Source organism: Citrus sinensis, chromosome 5 (assembly GCF_022201045.2).
Source record: "Citrus sinensis cultivar Valencia sweet orange chromosome 5, DVS_A1.0, whole genome shotgun sequence".
Classification (NCBI taxonomy): domain Eukaryota; kingdom Viridiplantae; phylum Streptophyta; class Magnoliopsida; order Sapindales; family Rutaceae; genus Citrus; species Citrus sinensis.
In genome coordinates this window covers 5,120,177-5,126,987 of record NC_068560.1, presented here as the reverse complement: position 1 = coordinate 5,126,987, position 6,811 = coordinate 5,120,177, and positions in this window count along the sequence as shown.

Here is a 6,811-nt window from a genome sequence, read left to right as displayed (position 1 = left end):
ATGCTCTCCAAAACCATGAACATATTGTGATCGTAGAAAAAGATGAAGAAGCTAGACTTGGCACAAATCAAAACCAAGCCTTCTTTGGTCAACGTGGAAGAGGCAGAAATCAAAGCGGTGGAAGACCTCCATACCAGGGCAGAGGATCTCAACACAACTCCGGTGGTAGAAATTACCCCAACAACTACAACAATTACAATGGCAACAACCGTTAACCACAACAGCAGCCTCAAAAACCGAATAAAGAAAACAGTACCTCAGATGAAGAAGTTATTGTTTGCAAAATATGTCATAAACGCAAACATAGTGCTGCTGAATGTTGGAACAGATACGACTATAACAATGAAGAGGATCCACAGGCCCTAGCTGCCATGAATCTTCAAGAAAATAATGATCAATAGTGCTGTGTGGATTCTGGAGCAACATCACACATGACAAATAACATAGGTAATCTTGATCATGTAAGTCCGTATAGAGGTAATGACAAAATAATTGTCAGCAATGGTCAAGATTTGAATATTTCACATATTGGTTCTGCTTCTTTAAATACAAATCACGGTTCTTTACACTTAAATAATATTTTAGTTGTTCCAAAACTGAAAAAGAATCTCTTATCAGTTGGACAACTCATTGACGATATTAAGTGTGTTTTTGAATTTAACATTGATGGTTTTATTGTGTAGTGCAAGGAAAACAAGGTTCTAGCAAAGGGGAGTAAGCAAGGGAAGCTATACACATTTGAAGGAGACCTTCATGCTACCTTCAACGCAATTCAAGGAGAATCTAGCGGTTTTAGTTTATGGCACAAGAGGCTTGGCCATGCCAATCCTAAAATCTTGGAGGCCTTAAAACGCAATAATTTTATTGACTTTCCTAGATGGTCTAAAACACCCCATATTTGTGTTTCCTGCTAATTAGGCAAAAGTTGTAGGAAAGTTTTTAATTAATCTATATAAAGCAGATTTTCCTTTACAAAGAGTGCATTGTGATATATAGGGTCCAGCTCCCATTACTTCTACTCAACATTTTCGTTACTATGTATTATTTGTAGATGATTACTCATGTTATATCCCTTAAAATAAAAATCTGATTTCTTTGAGTGCTTCTTGAAATTTCAGAAACAAGTTGAAAATCAATTGGACAAAAAGATCACAATATTTCAAAGTGATAGAGGAGGGGAATTTAATTCTATGGCCTTCATCAAACATCTGGAAAATTGCGGCATCACAGGACAAATTTCGTGTCCATACACTCCGGAGCAAAATAGTGTTATTGAGAGAAAGCAGAGGCACATCAATGAGACAGCCTTGACTATGATGTTTCATGCTTCTTTCCCACTCAAATTATGGGTGGATTCTTTTCTTGCAGCCACTTATATCATTAACAAGTTGCCCCTTTCACCTTTAAAAAATAAAAGCTCTTGTGAAATTCTTTTAAAAAAATTACCTAACTATAAAGGGTAAAAAGTCCTTGGTTGTAGATGCTTTCCTTATCTTCGGGATTATAGTAAAACAAAATTTGATAAAAAATCATATCCATGTGTTTTCATAGGCTATAGTCCCCTTCATAAAGGATATCGTTGTCTACAACCTCAGACTAATCGTGTATATATATCAGGCATGTCATTTTTTTATGAAAATTATTTACCATAAAAAAAATTAACATCATTTTTTAATGTGCAGGAACAGAGTACATTGACCACTTTCCCTCAATAAGACGAGTGGCTCCCAAATAATTCTCCCAATTGTGAAAATTTTAATGATTCACGTGCTATCAAAGTAAATAATTGTAAAGGCGCTACAATATCAACACCACTTGCGCAATTCATGCCCCACATGGACGTGAACTTGGACAACAACTCAAACATTACTTCTCCAATTATTTCAGATTTCCCAGAAGACAATTTAGAGGCAATTTGAATACTCCTTCTTCTAGCTCAGCAACTCTACACGAAAACTAAGAAGCAGTTCTAAATATTTTGGAGTCTCCATATGCAATGCAACCTTTGACTACAAATGATCCAAATTCTAATAGTTCATATGCAACTAAACCAACCAATTTGTCTAGAAATATGGACAATAGCTCTGCCACATATTCACAACCAAATTTGCTGACATATCCAATCGCTTATTCGTGGAACTTAAGATACCAAACACTGCCGCAGAACCACGAAGTCTAAATACTCATCCCATGATGACACATAATGAACTCAAACAAAATCCTAAGTTAGCCCTTCAAACCAGCCACAGTAGCCAAATTGAACCCAAAACACTCAAAACTGCCTTAGAGAATCCACTTTGGACTCAAGCTATGAAAGAAGAGCTTCAAGCATTGCACCAAAATTAGACATGGCCTGGGTCCTTGTGCCGCGGCCTAACAATGTTAATGTCATCCGATCAAAGTGGGTATATCATATCAAATACAGAGAAGATGGAACCATTGATCGCTATAAAGCTTGATTAGTTGCTAAGGGATTCACACAGGTTCCTGGAGTCGACTTCGATGAAACCTTCAGTCTCGTTATAAAGACCACAAATATTTGCCTTATCCTCGCAATTGATGTGAGCTCAAAATGGCTTATCAAGCAGCTGGATGTTCGCAACGCTTTTCTTCATGGACTATTAAAGGAGACTGTCTACATGGAGCAGCCTCCCGGGTTTTGTAATTCACATCATCCATCATATGTTTGCAAACTTCAAAAATCACTTTATGGCCTAAAATAGGAACCTAGAGTGTGGTTCGAGTGTCTTTCTCAAGCCTTAATTTCACTTGGATTTTCTAGCAGCAAAGCTGATATCTCTTTATTTATATTTAATAACAAATCTATTCGTATACTTATATTAATTTATGTTGATGATGTGATAATTACAGGAAATAATGAGAAGGAAATTCAATCAATCATCAACAATCTGAGCTCAAAGTTTGCTTTAAAAGATCTTGGCAACCTACATTACTTCCTAGGCATTGAAGTTCAACAATTCACACATGGCATCTTTCTATCTCAAGCAAAGTACACTAAAGACCGTCTTACCAAGGCACGAATGCAGGATTGATAATGACGAACCTGTGGATGCTACTGAATATAGAGGCCTTGTTGGAAGCCTTCAATATCTCACCTGCACAAGGCCCGATATCACATTCGCTGTCAATCGAGTCTATCAACATTTCCAAGCCCCAACAAAGCCAATCTCAAAGAAGTGAAAAGGATCCTTCGTTACCTTAAAGGTACCCTTGACTTTGGCCTTAGATTTTTGTCTCAAAGCTCTCTCAAGCTCTATGCCTTTTCGGATTCCGATTGGGCTGGATGTCGATAACAAGACGAAGTACAACAGGATTCTGCATTTATCTTGGAAGCAATTGTATCTCTTGGAGCTCGAAGAAACAACACACAGTCTCTCGCTCAAGCGTCGAAGCCGAATATAGGTCCATGGCCTCTGCCGCTGCCGAGTTAACATGGCTCACATATCTGCTTAACGACATTGGGTTATGTATTCCGAAAGCACCCACACTTCTCTATGACAATATGAGTGCAGTCCATATGACTAAGAAAACAGTGTTTCATGCTAGAGTGAAACATATTGAGCTTGACGTGCATTTTGTTAGTGAAAAGGTTGCTAAAGGGTCATTATTTACACGATATGTGCCTTCTCATCTTCAGATTGCAGACACTCTTGTAAAACCTTTGGCGAAACATCAATTTCTTATACTACGAACCAAGCTAAGCGTTCATCACATGTGACTGCCTAGCTTGAGGGGGGCTGATAAGGACAAGTCACAAGCAACAAATATGGTAGTTTGTACGCCATAGCAAAAGGATTTCCAACATCTCGTCTTTCCTATTATAGCACCTTGAACGTCTTTATATATTTGTAAAATTCAAGCAATTGAATTAAGAGACAAAAACAATTACTATTTTCACCATATACAAGCATCTCAAATATTGTTAGCCATCATGTGAGCCATTAAAAATTGTTTATGTAAACAACCACATTTTGGCAGTTCTGGCCACATTTTTCAGATTAATTTAATAATATTTTGAAAGAAAAGACTCTATTATTGCTAATGGTTTGTCTTGGAATTACCTACGCCCAAATCACCCACCTTGGCACTCTCGGCTACTTCATTCTCTTTATATAATCCACATGCGTATTATATCAAACCAGAATCAAGAACTCGTAAAAGTAACTTCATTACTTTGTAATTTTTCTGGAAGTGGATATCTTTTCTGACTTGAAGATTATGGAAATTAGCTGCGCAGGTTTTTAGGCCAATTTCAGTTGAATATATCATTTATAATTCTTATTTTAATATATTTATGATTAATTTTTCTGCTATGAAATTTTCATATAATAACAATTGGTCGGAGGGGATCATCCTACTATTTCCTCTTGTCAGTATTATTAATGACGACAATGTGAATGACAATCTTGATTTTCTTGTTGTCCCTCAATATGGGAGAAACCCTAACCACACTGGTTAATTACGATGTTACCTTTTTGTGTTATGCTTAATTGAATAAAGTGATGGGTTCTATTATGTGACTGTTGGTTTGGTTCAATTCAACTGATAAGATCTCTTGTATATCTCATGAGATTTTTTAATTTACATGTATCGTATTTTCCTAGAAAAGGAAATAAGCAAATAAATATTGTTGCATGTCAATGTGTTAACATTGATTAACTTAGTCTATCATTGTCAGCTTAATTCAACTCTCTTCTTGAATATATATATATATTTTCTATAAAACAGACTCCACATAATGTTTAACTAATTCTTGTAGCTATCAAGTGATCCTGGATCATAATTTATTAAAATACAGAATGTAAACTTATAATTTCAACCTTTAAAATAGCCATGCTGTTTAGTAGGCTTAGGCTTATCAACATGATCTTCAACCATAATCACTATCAGTTTGTTAATTATTTTATTAAATAATGCGAAGTTACAAAATTATTTGAATGTGGAGTCAAAAACCTCTCATCATATATATGGTCTTATCATCTGAACATTATTTGTCAATGATGATGTAGACGGTCTATTAATCAGTGTATTGAAACGTCAAATAACTTCAATTTAGCTTGTCTTGCAAGTACAAAAATTCAAGCCGCTTTGGTGTCTGCGTATTAGATGGTTAAATTATTTGCGATTCGTTCATGGAATACACTTTGTTAGTTCACACATCTACAGAGTGGAGAATTCAGTGGCTGATAGTCTTATTAATTTGGGGTTACTTCTTAATGCTTATGATTGGTGGGATATCCGCCTGTTTCAATTGGTCAGAGTTTGCATGACGATGCTTTCAAATGAATGTTTTTGTATTCTTTCTTCTTGTTTTTTTCCTTAATAAAATTCAGTGTCATTTACTAAAAAAAAATTCAATTTTAAACTGTTACCGCCCGGAAACTAAAGGAAAATATTTATCAAGTCAAAGATTATATATCTTCTATTTGCCTTTAATTTACAAATTATTGTAGGCATTGAAAGATGTTTCAGAAAAAGTCAAAATTTTCAAATTAAATAATAATATTTTGAAAGAAAAGACTCTTTTTATGCTATTAGATTATCTTGTAACTACCTACTCCCCTATCACCCACCTAGGCACTCTCGGCTACATAATTCTCTACATATTCATTACATGCATATTATATCAAACCAGAAGCAAGAACTCGCAAAAGCAACGTAAGCAAATAGTCAAATAAGTTTAGTCACATCTTCGGATGGAATCTGATGACTTGATGATTGTGATTGTGGTACATTTTCTGGACCATTGCCCGGAGCATGGTTAGAGAAAACAAGCAAAAAGCCTGCTAAAATAATTCATCTAATCTTTCCTAAGATCTGTGGGAGATTTCTACAAATGGTAAATAAATAATTTTATGGATAGAACTACAACTATTCTTAATTTTCCTCATTAAACACAAAAGCTCGACATTTTGGCTAACTAAAACTCTAAAATTAACAACTAACAAACAGACGTTAACTCTTTAATTGTTGTTTTGCTTACCTTTCTTCAATCGTCACCGAAAGTCGCAAGAGATCTGTTTGTTTCTGTTCATCTTCATAGCCATCCTTCACTTTCATTCCACTCCCTACCATAGCCAAATCTAAAGGATACTGGCAGCCGCAGGACAGGACTTCAACATTTAAAAAAACAAAAAATAGGGCAGATCGTGAATGGCATTTTTAATTAATTGTATTTGAATTTTCCCTATTAAACATATATAAAAATTATGAAGATTAACAACGATTAGCCTAAATTTCAGCTATAGAGAAATTTTCTGATAAAACATGCTACGATAACTCACTTTAAAATCAGCTTGTAATTAAGGGGAGGGTGCTTTTGTGTTAATAAACTACCAGCCATTCCCATACGTAATCGATGTAGAATCTTAACAAATCATTAGCTGGAATTTCATTCTGAATTGAAGACAAGCGGTTCATGAATTCGTTCACATTGTCATGAACATTAATAGGTTCCGAATTTCCAAGTATGTAAAAACCCCCTAAGGTGTTTCAACTTGGCTTAAATAAACATAGGGCATCGATCCAGGAGTCTCCATAGAGCTCCAAGTCTTTGAAACTAATTAGGGTCGAAAACTAGCATGCTTTAGCCACATTGAATGAAATTTGAACGGCTTAGGGCCGCTGCTGGAATTGCAAAAGCAAGAAATAATCAATGGCGTGTGATCCAATACTGAGCGAGATAAAAAATTTCAGCAATTGGAGCCGCAAAGGTCCATCCAATCTGAATCACGTAATCACTTAAAACTGTTATTGCCCGCAAATTAAAGGATATCAGGTCAAAGACCAT